The sequence below is a fragment of the Thermobia domestica genome, chromosome 15, assembly GCF_964235325.1.
Source record: "Thermobia domestica chromosome 15, izTheDome1.hap1.1, whole genome shotgun sequence".
NCBI lineage: Eukaryota > Metazoa > Arthropoda > Insecta > Zygentoma > Lepismatidae > Thermobia > Thermobia domestica.
In genome coordinates, this window is record NC_137468.1 from 45,725,483 (window position 1) to 45,747,283 (window position 21,801).

Below are 21,801 nucleotides of genomic sequence, written 5' to 3' on the forward strand. Positions count from 1 at the left end.
TGGTGCATAGGGTCCCGGGTTTAAAATCTGCACCCACCAAGTGAACTTTGTGGTGGACAAATACCGTGTGCGTGGGTTTTCTTGGGATTCTCCCGTTTCCTCCCACTTTCTTCATTCCATAATTTTATTCATCTTTCATCATTACCGTCTCCTTTAGCCTAGCCGGCATAACCATGGGACGTAAACTCAAAATTTCATTTCATTTTTGTAATACATCGTATCTAATATCAGATTTTAAAGAATGCCTTCAGAGTTGGCGATCCTAAAGCTGAGGAATAATTTTGCGAGATAATCGTTCTAGCTATCTATTGCAATAAATAAATAAATAAATAAATAAAAATAAATAAATAAATAAAATAAAAATAAATAAAAATTCCTTTTCGTTTGGGAGTCATCGTGTAAATAACGAGCAAGTATTAATGTTAACGAATGGACTCCACATCAGCGGCGTCATTTAGAGAGGGCAGGAGGGGGAAATTGTCTTCCCCCCCCCCAAGAGTTTGAGTAATACATATACTTGAATCGATTGACTACTAATATACTAGTACAAAACGTGAAAGTCTTCTTAAGTCGATGGTGCTCTTCCCCCCTCAAGCGAAGTCAAATGAAGCCCCTGCTCCAACCAGAGGTAATTGTTCTAGTAACTCTTGCAGAATTAAAAAAAAGAAAAGAAGTTTTTGTTCAAGAAGTATCGTGTGAAGCAAAGGACACTACAATCTTATAAGTCACATTGAGTAATCCAAATAGCCAATGTAATACCATTAATGTTACGAACTAATTTATCTTAGTATATCCTTGAGAGAGAAAAGTAGATTTCTTCGAACAAATTTGCATATAGGCTGTATGAAATGACGTTAGCACTTGTTATAAGGGGTTTAAAAGCTCATTTCGTCAAGAAACATACATTTCTTTCAACTTGGAATAAACCATTTGGGTCACAAGTGTTTCTTGGCTTTGTTCTTTACGATACTACAGGCCACTGATATGAAACCATTAATCTAAACTGGCATATACTTAATGTTCTCGATTGCATTACTGAGGGGGCATGGTGGCTCAGTGGTAAAGCGTTTTCTCTGGTGCGTAGGGTCCCTGGTGCGACCCCAGCCAAGCAAGTTAGTGGTGAACATCGTGTCCTTGAGTTTTCTCTGGGGTTTTCCGTTTCTTCCCAACTTTCTTATTCAACCAATTCGTCCATCATTATTCATTTGTCTTAATCAGTGTCCTCCATCGTCTAAAGAAGCGTAGGACGTTAAACTGAAAACTTTCGTTATCATTTCGATTCTATCGGTTTCCATGCAAGCTTAGTATACACGATCAAATGTACTTAAGAGTCTTCACTACAGCGAAATTAAACTACCGCTAATTTTAGAGTTTTTCTGTAATATCTTCGAAACAACTAAAACATATTCGAAAAGCAGAAACTTAGTGAACTAGATAATACGATTTTGCATGTGATACCGTTATCACAACTCATCTATCTGCTTTCGATTTGCAACTGTAGATAAAGATTTAGCATTTTTTTTTGCGGGTTCTGTAAATAGCAGCATACCAAAAGCAGACAGTTGAATTGTGGTAAAGGTATCACATGCTAAATCATATTATCTAGTTCACTACGTACAGAAAAAACTCTAAAATTAGCGGTAGTTTAATTTCGCTGTAGTGAAGACCCTTAAAGTACTTTTTTTTTTTCTTTATAGAATGAACCTAATCAAAAATATGGCAAATTCCAAGATGGCGACCATGAATCTGAAAATACCACAAAATATATGTCCCGTTGAAATACTCCTTATGAATGAACATGAATGTAATAAGGACAATTCCGTTCGTTGCAATAGGCTAGGGTTTGCGTAAAGCACATTGAAAAATAAAAAAATTGTTTATTCTTTTAAGGCAACCATTGTAATACATGGTAACATTTTCGTAAAAATGATCCTTCAATTACTTTAAAGGCAACAAATTCTATTTGTATTATTTGCTAGGAAGAAATAAAATAATTACTGTGAACAAAAATATAGTTCAGTATATAATAATATAGTTTATTTTTCATTGTTTTCTTTAATAACACGCAAACACTTTCTAAAAGCTTTTCTAAAACACATTTCTTTAGCAATTCTCTACACACATTTTTCCAGTGGCGTATTTACGATTTTGTTTCGGGAGGGGCTTTGCTAACTTTCGGGGGAGGGCTTTGCCTGGAAATGTGAAAATTCTGCAAGATATTTCATTTACTTTACTATACTAAGTAACATTTCGGGGGGGGGAGCTTAAGCCCGGAAGCCACCCCCTAAATACGCCACTGCATTTTTCCTATTCTTCTTTTCATTCGTTCCAATTAATCAATATTCCGTAAGTACCAAATACTATGTGCGTACCGAAAATCAGTCATCTGTTTCGCTTGATGCTTTAAGAAGAATCACTAGGTGTTCCCAGTACCATATTAAACGCTGGTTAAATAGTGTGGCGTTGCCACATAGTGTGGAGTGTTTACTGATGAGAGAAATTAGTTTTCGACCCTTACCGCAATTCCGCTTCTCGAACTGCAACGCTAGAATCCAAGAATTTTCTTATTGTGATTACTACAGTAAACGTACAAATTTGGCAACAACGCATTATGGCGTTCTGCGCAAGTTTCATCTCAAAATCTATTTCCTTAATTGTAAATTAATATTTAAATAAAATATGAAACATAACAGGAAAAACGGTCAAACAATATCTCTATTTCGTAATAAGAACGTTACTTTAAAATACTTTACACATACAAATAAACATTTCGTGAAACTGAGCACTTCTAGTAAGATATTACAGCGAGTGCCATCTTGTGTACTCATTGTAAAACCAATCAAATATTATCTTTTGTTATATTTTTCGATATCAGGAGACACAACCAAATGGATCAGTGTCTAGTGCTGTAGCTGAAACATTACTCTATCTTATAGTGCAATATTTATAATATATAACGTTTCATTGCGCAGTAGTTAAGGCAATGAGCTAAAATATGGATTGACTTCCGGATGGTGATCCACCTTAATTGACTAACACAATTCATGATTGATGCTGGCGTAGCGAACTTCTACCATTGGACTCTTTCGACATTTGTGTCCGTCTATCTGTTCTACAATCTCGTAGAAGTTACCTGATTTTAATGAAATTTGGTATATACTGATACCAGTGGCGGATATAGCCTGGTGCATGGGGTCTAGGTTACCCAGTTCTTTTTGGAGGGGAAACAAAAATAAATGAAGCTATTAAAAACTCCTGGTATACCTATCATAGTCTGAGGTCTCGCTGCCCCCAGTTTTTACCTTCTAGATCCGCCACTGACTGATACCTTCTTCCAACTTTCGAAGTAAGCGTATTGATATTGCAATTTCATGAAGAAGGAGGAGGTTAAAAGGGGGTCAAAAGCATGGGCGGCGATTAGGGGGGGGGCAAGAGGGGGCAGTTGCCCCCCACTTTTTTGACGTGATGTCCTAATTTATAGTTTCATTTGGAAATGTAAACAGGGTGTCCACACAATTTGGAGAAAAATCTCTGACTTTTCCCTTACTTTCCATGACGAAAGTTCCAGATTTCCCTGACCCTACTGGATAACTTAAAAATATAGAAAAAAGGAAGAAACCCCATCCTCCAGATTCCCCATAGTTGACCTTGTTCTCTTCCGCTTCTGTTTCTTTCTTTCAATTTTCTTTCCAAAGGAATGTAAATTTACAAATATGTGCATTAGGGCGATATTGATTAAGCCTACATATTACACAAAATGTAAAGTTACAAACGAAAGTGCGCAGTATACAGAGTATTTAAGATATGAAAAAATACACATTATAATACCAATTACACAGCATTATAATATTGCCTATAGTAATAAACAGTTCATACATGATTTTACTGATTATTAAAAAAAAATATGTAACATATTTTTGCTGGTGCAGTTGTTAAATGCAATCCATTTAGAAATTTGTTTTCATCCTACCTCGCATAGTTTTCTTCTCATTGATCTGAATATCCTTCTTGTTGTCTCTGCAGTTTAATTTTCTTCTCTTCTTCCTCCAGCTCCTTTAGTTGTTGCTGAATCGTCTGTTTCTCTCTCCAATTCTTGTCTCCAGCATTTATTTCTCTTTTCTTTTGCAGATACACCTGATATTGTCTCATTGAACTTCTCACTGAATTTATTGATGATCCACCTATTCTCATCACAGAATCATATATGATCCGTTGAGCCACCAGAGATTCTTCTTGTAAGTTCTCAACAATGAGAATTTTATTTATTGTGAAAACACTTTCAAAAAATGCGTTTCCGTGAAAGAAGATAAAACACAATTTCATAACTGACCATAAGTCAACGAAGTTCTTCCCATTTCCTAAGACTAAGTAAAAACTCATCAAGTCAATACCACCTCTGTCATTGGCTATGAATTCATTCGATTCTTCAGTCTGAGCTTTCACTATGAGCTGGAGATACTATTTCTTCGCGTTCTCAGCCACTTGTCTAAATATCCTCTTGGCACCATGCAATTCTTCTAGAACAGCGTCTACCTTTTTGAGCAAATATGCCAGGATGCAGTTAGATGTGTTTCTCGCAGAAAATTAGTTTCAACAACTATATCAGAGAACATTGACTCCCTCAATATCATCATTAAGAACACCACATTTTACATCCAGTAACAGTAAAGAAACCAATCCTATTTCATAAATTCAGTAATTGAATAATGGACCTAAATCGATTTTTCACTGACTTTCCTTGACCAATTAGCCATTTCCCTGACTTCACCTGATACATTTTTACTTATCTGACTTTCACTTATTTTCCAGAATGTGGACACCCTGGTAATGGTTTTGTATGTATTACTGTTTCATAGAAAGAAATGGTGTCATATGATATTTGCCGTTGCGTGAGTAAGTATTGGTTATTTGTCTTCCCGTGGAGTTAAGAAAGCTACAGGAATTGCGTTTTAATTGCAATTAAAACCAATTAATATTGCAACTGCATATTTCATTAAATGTCATAGCATATGCTTGCATTACTTACTATATTTAATTTTCTAAGAGTAAAAACATTCATTTAATGGCATGTGTGGAATTAAAAGTATAAGTTGTTCATTAATTCTCAGTTTCAATATAACTTCCGCAAAACAAGCGTCATTATTCATTACTATGATTAATATTATCCCTTCTATTTATTTGTTCTGCAAATTTATTAAATAATTTGATCACACAACTTTCCAGATAGAATTTTAAGATGTTCATGAGCAAGAACTCAAATTTCTTCTTATACTTTCGTTGTTTTAGAGTATAAAGGGCTAGTACCTACCTGTATTGCTCTTATGAATTTACTTGATAAAATAGAAATACGATATACGGTATTTTAAGTGAAAAAGGATAGTATCCTATTAGTTATACACCCTTTCATCGGTGTTAGGAACAACCAGAAAATGTAACACTGATATACAATTGTTCAGATCATGTCTTGCCCCCCCCCCCACTTTTAACTTCCAACCGCCGCCACTGGTCAAAAGTACTCCATGTTGGAAGTTTGAACATGTATAATCATGTCTAAAATGATTGTCGCATATCTATAACTGTCTTCTTGTAAGAATATAATTTGATAATGATTTTGAGGGATACTTTTAGTACTGATACTAGAGTGTGTGTCTGATACTATGAAAATGTATATTTGTGGTAAATTTCATAGGAAAAGAATTATAAATACGAAAATTAGAGAGAGTAAAACAAAATGTTGCTAAATGGACAAGAAAGTTTTATTTTCGTTATATTGTTCTTATTTACTGCTCTTTTGACATGAAATTTGCTACATACATTTCTTTGTCGATTATACACATACTAACATTATAAGGAATACCGGGTGAATTCGTTATCAAATTATATTCCTATAACAACATATTTATAGACATGCGATAATAATTTTGGACATAAGTGTATATACAAAACAATTTTTGCAGGATGAACTACGTAAACATTATTCGATTTTAACAAAACATAGTAACTAGTCTCTCTAGGACATTCATTCTGATGATCTCTACACGTAGGTTTGAAATCTGCCGTGGGGAAAAAGATAAATTTACGGCCTAAATTTAAAAAAAATCGAAATAAATTACATAAAAATTTGATTTTAATGCAATATGACATGTACGGTTTCTCTTTTTGGTTTCCGAACCATCTCTCTGAATGGAACCATCTCTCCCTAAAGAATAAACGGCTGAATGAATCCCTCCACCTTTCTGGATTTTAAAAATAAAGGTTCACGATAACTTCTGTTATATATATATATATATATATATATATATATATATATATATATATATATATATATATATATATATATATATATATATATATATATATATATATATATATATATATGAGTGCGTGTTTATTGAGGTTTTCACACAATCCTCAATGTTTAGAGTTAGAGTGGGTCATTTCATCCTTCCCTGTATGGCTATGCGTATATGTTCCACGATAGTTTTCGTAAACAAAAGTTACTCGATTTTGGCATAGATATGCTTCTAAGGGTTCTCAATCGTCTCTATTGCTTGGTGTTGAAATAGCCCAATTATGTCGGAGTGGATTATTTCCTCTCTTCCCGATTGAAATAAAATGATCCGCAAAAATCGGTATTTGTGTGTCTGTCTCTTTATCTGTTTCACGATAACCCTCACAAAACTTATTCGATTTTAATGAAGCTTGGTGTGTTCTTTCTTTCAATCTGCAGAAATAACCCTTTGGTTCGGAAGTTACAATCCATACGAACCGCACGGAAGTTCGTAGGCAACTAAATCTAGGTGCGTTTTGATGCTTATATAAGGGTTCAGTCAAATCCACCCTATGTTGGAACTGCATATATATATATATACAAAATAATATTCCACTGTAATCTACGTTAAAATTATTCTATTTTGATTAATTGAGTTGATTTTGAGTTTAACGGCCCGTTCAGCAGCGAGGCTATATGAGACGTGGACCTATTCATTAACGTGGAATCCGAACCACATGAGCTCCCACCGGGAATTGAACGCGGGTCTCCCACGCTATAGGCGCTTACGCTAACCGCATAGCTACGGAGGAGCTCTCAATTTTAATCAAACATAGTGTATATTTACATGAAACATTCTATTGGTAGCAGTTGAAATCCATCAGGGATTAGCGGGTAAAATGAGGTAAGTAAACGCTCTCCAAACTTAGGGGGAAATAATTTTCCTCGATAAGGTTCACCAAAATGATTCGACTTTTGATGCAGTATAACATATATTTTATATGAGGTTTCACAATTATCCCTCTTGTATGAAAAAAAAAAAAAAAAAAAAAACGGTCAAGAGTGAGGTTGAATTTACCTTCCCTCCATATTTTAAAAATAAGTTTCGTGGTAACTTCGATATTTATGCAATACGGTGCATATATTCTTTTGAAAATTTGGGATTAATCTTTTTCTTTTTAATCTTTTAAAAGTTTAACGTCCCACGGTTATTTCGGCTAGACTAAAAGGAGAGAGTGATGATTGGGAGTGACGGAAATGGTGGAATGAAAAAATGGGAGAAAACGGGAGAACCCCGAGGAAACCCACGCACACGGTGTTTGTTTACCACAAAGTTCACTTGGCGTGACTTGGGATCGAACCAAGGACCCCATGGATCCTTGGGGTTAAAATCAGTCAAGAATAGAAGTGAACTTTGCTTCAATCAAGGGTGAATACCTCCTTCGATTTAAGAATGAGTTTATTTTGAGTTTAACGTCCCTTTCAGCCGCGAGGCTATATGAGACGGGGACTACTGATTAATGTGAAATCCGAACCACATGAGCTCCCGCCGGGAATCGAACCCAGGTCTCCCACGCCAAAGGCGCATACGCTAGCCACTTAGCCACGAAGGAGCTCCTTCGATTTAAGAAGTACGTTGCACGGCAATTTTTGGAAAACATTCGATTTTGCTGACATATCCTATTTTATCTCCGAATCTCCATAAATGTCCTACTAATTGAATTTAAAATCTATCAAAAATGAGGGAATGAATTACCCCTCTTCTTCCGACGTTTTCTAAAATAAACTCCTATCATATCATTCGTAAAATCTATTAGTTTTTATACAATATCTTTAGTTTAGTTTTCTTATTTTAGATTTAGTTTTCTTATTAGCAGTGGCGGACTTACCTATAGCGCCGCCCTAGGCACGATTCGACTGGCCGCCCCTTTGGGTTTCGCAAATATAAGTAACGTCTCAACGTAATAGGCGATTTTTTAATTTTCCGTTATTGACACGCATTTATTCAAGCCTTTGTCCAAGAAAGGCATAGTGAAATAAATTGTTTTGAATTTTTACCTAATATATTTTGAGATGAATATATATATATATATATATATATATATATATATATATATATATATATATATATATATATATATATATATATATGTTGGCATTTAGGCGAGAGTGTCGTAATCGCTGGACGCAATACGATTCTTGGCAAAATTCGTTTAAAATTTACTTAGTCTATATTATGGAGTACAATTTTCCGCCATGAAAAAAGTTGAAATATCGCTGATTTCTGTTTCCTAATACGAAATTCGACTTTATGACATTCTTCTGTAAAATATGGCTCTTGTACTTAAATAAATGTTAGAAGATTAGGTTAGTTAAGGTGCTGTTAGTGATGGAGGGTGTATTGTAACAATACGGCTGTTGTACTTACGAAAATACCATCGTCGACATCATAAGAATGTTTGATTTCGTATTTCTTAAGAGAAACTAGCATCATCTCAACGTTTTTGTGTCTTAAAATTCTGGTCCTTCTCTAATATACAAAGGCCATACTTTGACCCTACCACTATCATTTTAAAAATGTTTATTTTAATTTTCCTACACTTCATGCCAATATTTTTTCCCCCAAAAATGTATGTTTGAAAGAAATAAAATTGTAAAATAACCACAAAACAAATATTACAACTTTTTTGAGTTTTCTGCACACTCATACTACTCATACTAACTACTAGGCAGTATGACCATCAGACTACCTACGTCATAAAATGCGATGTTGCCTTATTCAATTCGTGGCTAGGAGCTATATAGAAGGCTATGCTATAGCCTATTATATTAAAGGCTGGCACAGAATATTTCATTAATGATTTTTTTTTTAAATATACCCTCCCAATGTAATTAAATTGAGGGTCACATTAACCAACTGTAAGTACCAATGTTCCTATAATTTTCCAGCTGCCGCCCCTAAAAGCTGCGCCCCTAGGCACGTGTCTAGTGTGCCTAATGGTAAATCTGGCACTGCTTATTAGGTTTACAATCAGTCAAAAATAAGATAAATTTACCCCAATGACATGTAAATGACACTTTTTTTTTTTTAATTATTCGATTTTTGTTCTATATGTCGTATATTGCTTCTGAGGTTTCAGTTGCTTCGGTTGGAAATCAATCAAGAATGAGGGAGTGAATTCATCCCCTCCCCCTCCTCGTAAATTTAAAATTAAGTTTCATAGTAAGTATCGTATTGGATTTTGATGATAACAATATAGTGTTAGTGTTGAAAGCAGTCAAAAATGAGGAGTTAATTGAACCCCTCATATTAATATGTTTCATCATTACTTTCTTTTTTTTAAATGTTATATATATATATATATATATATATATATATATATATATATATATATATATATATATATATATATATATATATATATATATATATATATATATATATATTCAGGTTTCACAAACATTTCCACTGTTTATACTTCAACTGGAACCAGTGGCGTATTTAGGGGGGCTTCCGGGCTTAAGCCCTTGAAATCTTACTTACTATGGTAAAGTATATGAAATATCTTGCAGAATTTTCACATTTTCAGGCAAAGCCCCCTCCGAAACAAAGTCGTAAATACGCCACTGACTGGAACATTAATGAGGAAGTATACGTATACCACTTCCGCTGCCGATTTGAAAATGAGGATCGTGAAAATTTTATAAGAAAATTATATTTTTATAAACAATAGTCTGTTTTGTTTGACAGATTTAGGTACTGCAATTATTTAGGATTATAATTACTTAAGAGGGAAGAGGGTGATTTCATTCCCATTTTATGAAGCATTTTAACAATGATGCTTCTTAAAAATATCCTATTTTAATTAAACATTATATATACAATACTTGTTTTTAGGTTTCTAACTGATATCTAATGCTTACTCGTATTGTTGACATCACTCAAAGGCAAGGGACAATTAAATTAAACCTTTAATGTGTTACGTCCCACAGCTATGCCGGCTAGGCTAAAGGAGACGGTGATGAAGAGAAATGAATGAAATGGTGGAATGAAGAAAGTGGGGAGGAAATGGGAGAATCCCGAGAAATCCAGCACACACGGTGTTTGTCTACCATAAAGCTCACTTGGCGCGAGCTGGGATCTAACCAAGGACCCATGTATCAGAGGTGAACGCTCTACCACTAAGCCACCGCGGCCCTGGACAAGGGATAAGTTCACTCTATCTTTAAGTTTACGTTTCGGAGTAATTTCTGTCAATAATAATTCCTGAAAAAAAAAAAAAAAAAAAAGCTCGCTCCTACAATGTAGTATACTCAGTTGTATGGAAAATTTCACCAAAGTGGATTCAAACAATCTCATACCCTACCAGGACAAGGGATATATATATATATATATATATATATATATATATATATATATATATATATATATATATATATATATATATACACATTGGCGGATCCAAGGGGGACTATAGGGGCTATAGACACCCCTTGACGCTCAGGTATACACTGGATAAAATGGGCTTCAATCCTGCTTTACACTGGATAAAGCGGTAGACTATGGTTTAACCCCTCCCTTTATCATATCCTGGATCCGCCACTGTATATATATATGGCTCAAGGGGAGGTTGAAATCTCGAAACATCCATTGCAGACGCCACTGACATCATTAGTTAAATACAAATATTACTTATTTTAATTATAGACAGTGAAATAATAAATGAATACTTACTTAGTGTATCTATGTATTTTTGTTTCAATTATTTTGTAATAGAGGAGAATTTCCAGAAAAAAAAAAAGCTGCACTATCTGGTAACACTTAACAAATTATATATTACTCGAGCAAGAACACACACCCAAGTTCACTTCACTATGACAAAACACTTGTGTCGTGCATGCATTCATTTGTCGCTCTGTTTTATACAACCTGGTTGTTTCGCTTCAGATGAGCTATCTCTTCACTGTGGATGTTTACCTGGACCGAGACGCAGCGCTGGAGACAACAATAACAAGAGAAACGGATCTTAACGACTAAGTTCATCTTCAAATATAAAACATCTGCCAGGAAAACAAACAAAAGAGCAATATATAGCTTGATAAAACTCAAATTTCAACAGCTACCAACAATGCTTCTAGATCATATCTTGCGCCAAGCATTTTCGCCGATTCCAAGAGGTTCATCCAAAACATGGCTGAAGTAGCATTCTTATTGGCCACGTACCGATGACGTCACCTACTATTACTACTACTACTTTTGTTATGGATCTGTATAGTATAAGGGCAATCTTATTTAAATGAAAGAAGTTTAATGGAAATTTTAAAAAATAATCGTTAACTCACTTTCTGAATATTATTTTAACAAAAGAAGTGTTATAAAAAATTTAAAATAATGAAATAAACTTTCCTTAGGAAGGAGGCAGGATTTGAACCCTCGCCAAAAACGATCTTTTTTACGAGCTTATTGCGGTAGCTCACTCGGCCACGAGGGCTTACCTCAGTTAGCGTTTACTTTGTGCTATATGTATATCATGACTCGTGATGTATCTGTATCGGCCAATCAGATCAGATGATATCTGAAGCTCTTGGGATCCACGAAAATGCTTAGACTTGTGAAGATTAGTACGCCAAAGTACTTAAGCTGGAAACCTGAAAGTTTGACAGTACATAGGATTTATGACGTAAGGTACTACCAAGCAAGGATTTATGGAAATTCTAAATGGAAGAGGTGAAATAGGGGCTGCAATAGGGCATATTAAGATGTCCATATCTCGGAAGTCCTCAAGGTTAGAGATATGAAATTTGGCATTAGACTTTTCATTTAGAATAAGTAGCTCAAGTGGTAGAGCGTTGGCTTAGCATACGGGAGGTTGCGTGTTCGATTCCCGCTGCTGACCATCCTGACTAGGGTTTTCCAGGGATTCCCTCAGTCCTACCAGGCAAATGCCGGGATGATACCTACTAAACAGGCCCTGGCCTATACCTTCCCAAATATTTTCCATTTTTTGTTGTTGTTGTTAAATATCCAGTATAAAATGACCTCTGAGCTGTATCTGGTGATTGTTAAAAATAAATAAATAAATAAATAAATATGCGTTTCAGCTTTTATGATATGTGATCTGCAAGGGAAGAAAAATAGGGGATAGGATGATTCAATAAGTTGCTCGTATCTCGGAATTTCTCAGATTTAGAGAAAGCAAATCTGATACTCTTTTCATTTAAAATAAATAAATACACGTTTCAGCGTTTTATGTGACCTAGAAGGGAAGAAAAAGGCACGAGCGTAGGATACTCATATCTCGGAATTTTTCAGATTTAAAGAAAGATCTGATATTTACTCTTTTCATTTAAAATAATTACATAGGCGTTTTAGCGTTTTATGATATGTGATCTATAAGGGAAGAAAAAGGAATGGGTTAGGATGATTTAACCAAGGATGTTATAAAATAGAGGATCTGCCCATACGTCTTTATCATATGAACTCAATGAAGCCGAAAAACAATCAAGCATAGTCTGAGCCGACACGTCTGATTGGCTACTCTTGTTTCCACCATGATTGTTGGCTCGAAACATTGCGATCTTAGAGGCGCGGAGTGGGCAGAGTAGGTGTGGCGAAGCTGTGACGTATGGCTTCACGATTTTGTTGTATGGGAAGATCCTCTATTTTATAACATCCTTGGATTTAAAAAGTTGCTCAAATCTCGGAATTTCTCAGGTTTAGAGAAAGAAAAATCTGATATTTACTCTTTTCATTTAAAATAATTATACACGAGTTCCAACGTTTTATGACATGTTACATAGAAGGGAAGAAGAGAAAAGATATGGGGTAGGATGGTTCAATGATATGCTTATATCTTGGAATTTCCCAGATTTAGAGAAAGGAAAATCTGGTATTTAGTTTCTTTTTCATTTAATGTGATTAAACACGTGGAAGAAAAAATGAATGGAGTGAGGTGGTTCACTAAGATGTCCACACGAAAGAGGTTCTATTCGTTAGTGAGATTTCGAACTTAGACGAATTCTGCACGAAAGACTCAGAATAAGGAACGTAAATTATTGGTCACAGTAATACGTGGGTGTATTGTATGTACTGGTGCCAATTTTAACTTTTGTGTGTGTTAAAAGTTTACGTTCCTCGTCTTTCTGTTGTATTCGTCCATAATTTGATGACACTTTCAGTGATAGAAACTCAAAAGTATTTCTAGACAGTTCTATTACCAAACTGTTTAGCATATATAAGAACTTATAGCTTAAAACTCTCTCTGTATAAGAAAGCCGTCTCGACATTTTACAGATGTATTTTTTATCACGGTCAGTGGCAGAGTACTTACCTGTAGAGGGGGCGCTGTGGCTCAGTGGTAGAGCGTTCAGCTCCGGTGCTTGGGGTCCCTGATTCGATCCCAGCTCACGCCGTGTGGACTTTGTGGTGGACAAACACTGTGCTCGTGGGTTTTTCGGGGTTCTCCCACTTTCTTTATTCCACCATTGCACTCATCTCTCATCATCACCGTCTCCTTTAGCCTAACCGGCATAACCGTGGGACGTAAAACTTAAAGATTTCATTTCATTTCATTACTTACCTCTAGAGCGTGGGGCCTGTGGTTCGATCCCCGACCAATAAGTTTCTGATGAGCAACATCGTGTCGGTGAGTTTTCTCGGGGTGCTTCCGTTTTCTTCCATCATCTCATTCAACCGATTCTTCCATTAATATTGACTTGCCTTAATCATCCCTCTTCCTTACCCTAAAGGCCATAATTTTGTGCACTAATTCGTGTGTACCCAGATGTCCAACTCATACAAAGAGCAGGTATGGCCTGCCCATAGTAGCTTCGTAAGCGCACGAACGCCATTTATGGCAAACAGCGGATTTAAGCTTATACACCTGGTAGACGTAGGGCTGGTAGTATTGCCACCCCCCACGCCCTTCCTCCAAAAATCTTGGACTCTTCTTAGCAAAAATTTCTGGATTACCTCCCAGATCCGTACATGTCAAAATCCTTCCCATGTCGTAAAAGTGCCATGAACGATGACATGACATGTTTTGACATTGATAAAAGATTTTTTACTTCCGTACATGTTTAATAACTGACACTGTTTCTGTGCATTTTAAAGAAAGTTTGAGCAAAGGATGATATGGAATTGCATACTCAAGAAAACACGATAATAATAACAATAGTAATACATGCTTTCCATGTTCTTGTAAGTTTTTTTTTTTTTTAAAGAGCACTACTGGTACTAACGTAAAACGGTCAAATTTTCGCGTTAAATTCAAATTCGACCAATGTAATCTCGAAGTGTCTTTGATATGAATTCACAAACCATATCAAAGGGATACATGTGATGGCTTTTATAAAGAGCCTTCGTCGAAGTAGTATCTCGTTCTTCTATGATCTTGATCCATTTGCAGTTGACCGTTTATCGTTGTTATCACCACCTAAATGTAAGGCTTCTTATACACGATTTACAGTTTATGACAACTTATGAGTAAATAAAAGTTCAACCAAACATCTTCTAACATCTTTTGAAACATCAAAACTACCCAAAATGTTCTTTATTATTTTGTCGAGCTGCACATATATTTTCTTTTTTTACTTTGCAAGCTAAGATATACATTCTGTCGTAAGCATGATCATTTGTACTGCCTTCTAGCTTGAGAAAACGGAATAATTCGATGACATGAATATGTTGGTTGTTTAGCAAAGTAATAACTTTATTATTCCAACCCTCTGCTGGATTATTTGTTCTATGGTGTTTCTCATGACAGCTCTACATGCTTATTGGGACTGTAAAATTTTCTAGCCACTGGTCAAACAGATACAGAGAACTTTAGACAGACGTGAATGAAGGCACTTTTGTTAACTATTCAAAACCTTGCCCATATAATTCAGCAAGATTCTTCCCTGTATATTTTCGAAAGAGGCACATCTTCTTTCACGAATACGTTCCTGAGCTCCTTCGTGGCTAAGCGGTTAGCGTACGCGTCTTTGGCGTGGAAGACCCGGGTTCGATTCCTCGCGGGAACTCATGTGGTTCGGATTCCACGTTAATCAGTAGGTAAACGTCTCACATAACCTCGCTGTTGAACGGGACGTTAAACTCAAACTTAACCAATGATAAGTCCTCTTTTGGTTTCTTTCGATGTTCAGTTATCACGTTGCTTTTGATCTCTTCGGCGGTGGCAGAACGGGTACCCTTAAGTTCTATTTTTAGCTTTGGGAAGAAGCAAAAATTCGATGGTGCTAAACTGTTGGTAAACATATGAAAGTCTCTGGAGCAAAATATGAATGTGTGTAAAGCAATTTCCCACAATTTTCACACGAACTTAATGACTACTCGTTGCTCGAATGCGACATTGGGTGATATCAATAAAACGGAGAAGTTACTCATTATTCCCAATTTTGTAGTAGTTACTCGCATTGGTATCAATAAAAAGAGAACTGAGCACTAGTCGTCTCGGCTGACCTCGAAGAAGCCCCGCCCTTTTGAAGTAACCACACCTCTATTCTCGAGCCGAGTAACTACTCCGCGTTTGATATCAATAAACATCAGAGACTCCTCTGTGATGCAAGTAACTTCTCCAAATTTGTGGAGCAAGCTCAGTAGGTGACTCCGTGCGAAATATGGCAGTATATGATTGTTTTGCAGCGCAGAAAAACTTATAAACCTGATAGAAATGTTGCAAATGGTGATTACAAAAAACATTATTGGTTCATGAAAGAAAATGTAGAGTGATTAGCACAACATTTTTTTTAAATTTTTTTTTTATTATTTTAGGAGAATCAATCGAAATCGGGGTGGCGCACAAAGTAGTGACGAAAAGACGCGAGTTTTTTTGTTACATGAGTGATCCGGGATTCCAGGTCGGAGCGTCAGAAGATTCTGGTGTGGCTCAAAGTACTGTGTCTATGACTACTGCAAGTGTAATGGATGCGATTATTGCGAAACCTGAAAACTTGATTGTTTCCGGCAAGCACGCGTAATATGCAAGCAGCAAAGGCAGAGTGGCAAGAACAATATACATTTCCGGATTCTTTCGGAGCACTTGACTATACACACATGGCAACGAAGAAATCTAGTATTTTGGAGACGAATAGATGAGCTCCTTCGAGGGTAAGCGGTTAGCTTGTTTCCCGTGTTTCTTTTTCTTTTCTTTTCTTTTTTTTAATTCTTGCTCGAATGTTAAAGATTCTCGTTTGGATGTGTGTCTCAGTCGTAGATGTATTTGATATTTCGTTGCATTTCACTGTAATTGCCTTCAAAGCTTCGGCTTTTTTTTTTTATTATTTGTTTTCTGATAACTGTCACTTTGAAAGTACCATTGGAAATTCTTTTATAATATCCACAAATGCACTTTAATTGAAATTGTCGTTGTTACTTGCCCCTTCCATGACGTTTAGGATACTGCGCCATAAGTTACCCACAACGAAATGACTGTCCAACAAATGGGAGAAATGAGTAACTACTTCTTTTATTGATATGACTCAGTGCTACGTGCAGAGGAAGCGCGAGTAAACGTCCATAAATCTGGAGCAGACTAGACCTGAGTAGTGGATTGTTTTATTGATACGAAATTGAGGGCGGAGATTACTCCAGGTGTGGTTACTCCGATTCTCGAGCAGGACTACTCAGGAGTAGTTACTTATTTTTATTGATATCACCGATTTCTATGCAGTTTATAAGTTTTTCTACGTAGCAAAACAATCATATACTCTGCCATATTTCGCACGGAGTCACCTATTTAGCTTGCTCCACAAATTTGGAGAAGTTACCAGCATCACAGAGGGGTCTTTGATTTTTATTGATATCAAACGCGAAGTAGTTACTCGGCTCGAGAATAGAGGTGTGGTTACTTCAAAAAGGGGGGAGGGGGCTTCTTCGAGGTCAGCCGAGACGAGTAGTGCTCAGTTCTCTTTTTATTGATACCAATGCGAGTAACTACTACAAAATTGGGAATAGTGAGTAACTTGTCCATTTTATTGATATCACCCCTTGTCTTGATATGACTCACTGCTACGCGCAGAGGAAACGCGAGTGAACGTTCATAAATCTGGAGCAGTCTAGACCTGAGTAGTGCCTTTTTTTATTGATACGAAATTGGGAAAGGAGATTACTCCAGGTGTAGTTACTCCAATTCTCGAGCAGAACTTCTCAGGAGTAGTTACTTATTTTTATTGATATCAGCCATTGTATGTTTATGAACAGTGTTGCCAGATCTACTGATTTTGCAGGAGATCTCCTGCTTTTTCTACATTCTACTGATCTACTGCGAAAGAAAATGAAAAATGAACAATCTCCTGCTTTTTCCTTACTTCGAGAAGTTGAAGAAATATATTATTATTAATATTGGATTTTCAATGTTTCCTCATATAAAAAGATGAAATTTCTCTGTTATAATACTCCTCTGTAGAGCATATAGTTATAGAGCTTTACTGTATATAATATGAATCCAAAGAATACAACTGTACGTCATCTTCTATATGCATTATGGTTAGCGTTTTTATGACTTTCTGTAAGATTTACAAGTAAGTGTTGCTTAGATTGGGACTTAGGTTGGAAGAGTGGCTTAGATCATTTCTCCACGATCGTCAGCAAGAAATCGTCACGATCACGTGTGAGTGTACCATATAGCTACGTTATCGCTACGTGCATGAAAAGACATTTTCCCACTCCGCTTTGCTCTTTCACTACGTTTTACTTCACACACGCGTGTATCAAATAATATTACTATAAATCGGGAATTTTTCCTTTCATTTTCTCAACGTAGTTCATCGGAAATGAATTCTGGACTGCTTGTTTTGACTACTGCCCCCTTAATAATGGCAAATTTTATTGCCCCCCCGGATTTACATTCAAATGCCACCACTGTATGTGTCTACTGCTTTCTCCTGTTTTTTTATCTTCGAATCTCCTGCTTTTCCAACTGACTGGTCTGGCAACACTGTTTATGAATCATGTTTGTTTAGAGTTACTCTATTCTAAGATGCCAAAATGCGAACACTTTTCCATCTATTTAACTCGTTATATAAACATGAACTTCCCACACAAGAATGATAAGTTTATCTTTTATTTTTAGGTTTGTTCTTAAAACGTTATGAAAAATACATTTAAATGCATGAAAAATAATTAAACGAGCGTACTTACACAGCATCATGTTGACTTTTCATATGCATATTTTTCAGAAATTTTATGATCTTTTCAACAATTCCTTCTTTGAGCACAAATAGCCGAACTTATCCTTACACGTGAAATGTTTGAAATTGGATTGTGAACACTTGATACACTTGAGCTAAGAAAATGCAGACAAATTAGAGAATTCTGAATAACGTATGCGGACGGATTTTTTTTTTTCACTTCCAAAGTGTTAACACGTCCGCATAAATGCTGACATATAGTAACCCTATATTTATTGGACCTAAAAATAGGTACCGTATACAGGAAATTAGATATGTGGTACATATTATGTTTTCTGCAACACAGGGGCGGATTCAGGGCCGACTTCTGTGGGCGGTGGTTTGTCATACTGCTACTTTTAAGGGCTTCAAACTTTGGGATGGGTTATATATATATATATATATATATATATATATATATATATATATATATATATATATATATATATATATATATATATATATATATATAATAAGAAAGTTTCCTCTTCTGAGGGGGCGATCGGGGCAATTGCACGCCCCCTGGATCCGCCCCTGCCTTATAGTAAATGATACTGCCATTACATACAAATCAGCAGAAATATACTTGCGGGCAATATAAAATAAAAAATGAAAAACATTTATTTTTAAAAGTTAAACCAGTTCTCTCAATAATAAAATTTCGTTTGAGAAGATTACAGTGGACATTTTAAAATTCCCCTTTCCACCTCCTTGGTTTACACTGAAATATGCAGACTCTTTGTCCTTCCAGGTTTAAGATGTGATCTCAGGTTCACGTTGAGATTGCGTGAAGTTTGAAGAAAATGACTACATCTTGAAACGTATCATTATTACAGAAGTAATTTCACACTACGTTAAGCCGCGTAAGCAAACAAAATTGAGTCGTTAATCTCAACATAAATTTCTTTCGTACATTATATTTAAGAAGTATATACAATTGAATCTGCGTCTCTATGTTTCTTTCTACAAACCGTGAAAGCATATCATTTTACTTGCAACGATTATGTGTGTATATGTAAAAGACAACAAGAAGGAAACAGGCACCAATAACCTCTGAAATCAGCAAAGTGAAATGTTTTATGCTCCATCCGGAATATAACAAATATATAGTATTATTTTCTCCCAGATTTTTTTAAAAAAAATCTTAACAGATAAAGAGTACATATGAATCAACTCGTCTTGATGAAATAGAGCGATTTGTACGAAAACGGAACACTTGAGGTTAACCGTTCCAGTTCCTAATTTACCTTCTCAAGGTGAGGTTTAAGCAGTTACAACCTCCATTGAAAGATATAATGGCATGGGAGATAGAAGGTTTTAAAAAACTATATACAACAAGATTGTGATAGAAACCAGTGGTTCTCAACCTGGGGGTCACCCCTGGTAAGGCGTGAAGAGGGAAAAAGGGGGATGGAAACTACTGAAAAAAAAAAAACTACGAGTACATTCGTAAGTACAAATGCAGAAGTATTACAAGTGTTTAGGAATGCGCACGAGACAAGATTTGAGGCTTCTCGTCTCGAAAATGTGCTGTAAAAGTGATGTCTCGACTCTAAAAATGTATTCCTCTCTATGGGAAGAGCTGTGTCTCGACTCGAATTTTGTCAGGAAAATTCTGTCTCGACTCGTCTCGTGCGCATCCCTACAAGTGTTGTTACAAAGAAGTATTAAATTAAATATCGTACACACAAAATTGCAATTGAATAAGAACTGTGGTTTCATTAAGTAGAGGGGGCTCGGTGGCTCAGAGGTAGAGCGTTCACTTACGGTGCTTGGGGTCCCTGGTTCGATCCCAGCTCGCGCCGTGTGGACTTTGTGGTGGACAAACACCGTGCTCGTGGGTTTTCTAGGGGTTTTCCCGTTACCTCACACTTTCTTTATTCCATCATTTCATTCACTTCTCATCATCACCGTCTCCTTTAGCCTAACGGGCATAATCGTGGGACGTAAAATTTAAAGATTTCATTTCATTTTTTCATTAAGTAGAGCACACTGGCCCAGTGGTAGAGCACTTAGCTCTAGAGCGTGAGGTCCCTAGTTCGATTCCCGGTCAAGTAAGTTTGTGGTGGACAGCATCGTGCCCGTCGATTTTCTCGGTGTACTCCCGTTTCCTCCCATATTCGCACTCCACCAATTCTTCCATTATCATTCACTTATCTTAGGTCTAATCATCCGTTTCTCTTAGCCTAAAGGAAAAAATGAAATGAAATCTTTAAATTTTACGTCCCACGGTTATGCCGGTTAGGCTAAAGGAGACGGTGATGTCGAGAAATGTATGAAATGGTGGAATGAAGAAAGCGGGAGGAAACGGGAGAACCCCGAGAAAACCCACGAGCACGGTGTTTGTCGACCACAAAGTACACACGGCGAGAGCTGGGATCAAACCAGGGACCCCAAGCACCGGAGGTGAACGCTCTACCACTGAACCACCGCGCCCCCTAGCCTAAAGGATATAAGCGTGGGACGTTAAACTGAAAGGTTTCATTTCCTTTTGTGGTTTCACTAAGGACAAAGGTGGTATGAAAAAAGAATAAATAATATTGAACTACAATGGTATTCAGAAGGTTTTCTGGAAATAAATATAAATTGGTGAGATTATTATTATTATTATTATTATTATTATTATTATTATTATTATTATTATTATTATTATTATTATTATTATTATTATTACTGAAGATTTGAAAATTCAATGCTGCATTTGCAAGATTCACGAAAGGGGTGAGAGTGTTAGGCATGCGCGCCGACTGCATGAGTGCTCCGGGACTCAAGCCCACACAAATAATCTTATCAAAAATTAAGAACCAATTAAAACACTGAGATGGAACTTAAAATTTCTAACCTCTAAAACACAATTGATTGTTTCAAATGTACCTAGGTATTTGTGCAAAAACAGCCAAGCAATACATTCCCCACTTCTTTGCCTGTCTCGGGCCTAGTCAAAGGGAGTTCCCACAATGAAAATTTGAACTATATTGTGAATAGAATCGAACACAGTCCTTTATTACACTGTTCATAAAAGATTTTAACTAAAATGAAATCAATCAAAAAATATCGAGACTCAACTGAAAACACACCACACATCCCGCATATGCACCCGCATAAATTTTGGAAAGTAAACGCCGTTGGTGTCAGGTGAAAAAGATTGGGACCCTTTGATATACAAATAATGTTGACAATGTGGCTTGTGCCAGAGTTAAAATTAAAAACACGAAATATGTTTATTCGACATGCAGTCAATTACAATATCACATTTGCTGCCGAATTACATCTTTCGATTGAGCTTTTGCATACGGTACACAAAATTGATATCTATATTATGAAATTGAAAGTGACTATGTGTGTGACTCTTAATCTCT

The 21,801-nt window shown here is 36.1% G+C and overlaps 1 protein-coding gene across 2 annotated transcripts in view; it reads right to left on the bottom strand.

Annotated features, from left to right (window-relative positions):
* Nucleotides 1-21,801, bottom strand: part of LOC145671851 (uncharacterized) — a 214,459-nt gene that overhangs the window by 57,033 nt on the left and 135,625 nt on the right. Inside the window, exon 1 of one of the 2 annotated variants that reach the window (XM_081741078.1) lies at nucleotides 11,007-11,217. The exons of the other annotated variant lie outside the window; for it this stretch is intronic. The gene's annotated coding sequence lies outside the window, so the exon portion shown is untranslated. Of the gene's footprint in view, nucleotides 1-11,006; nucleotides 11,218-21,801 lie in introns of those variants that run through there. 2 annotated transcript variants of the gene reach the window in all.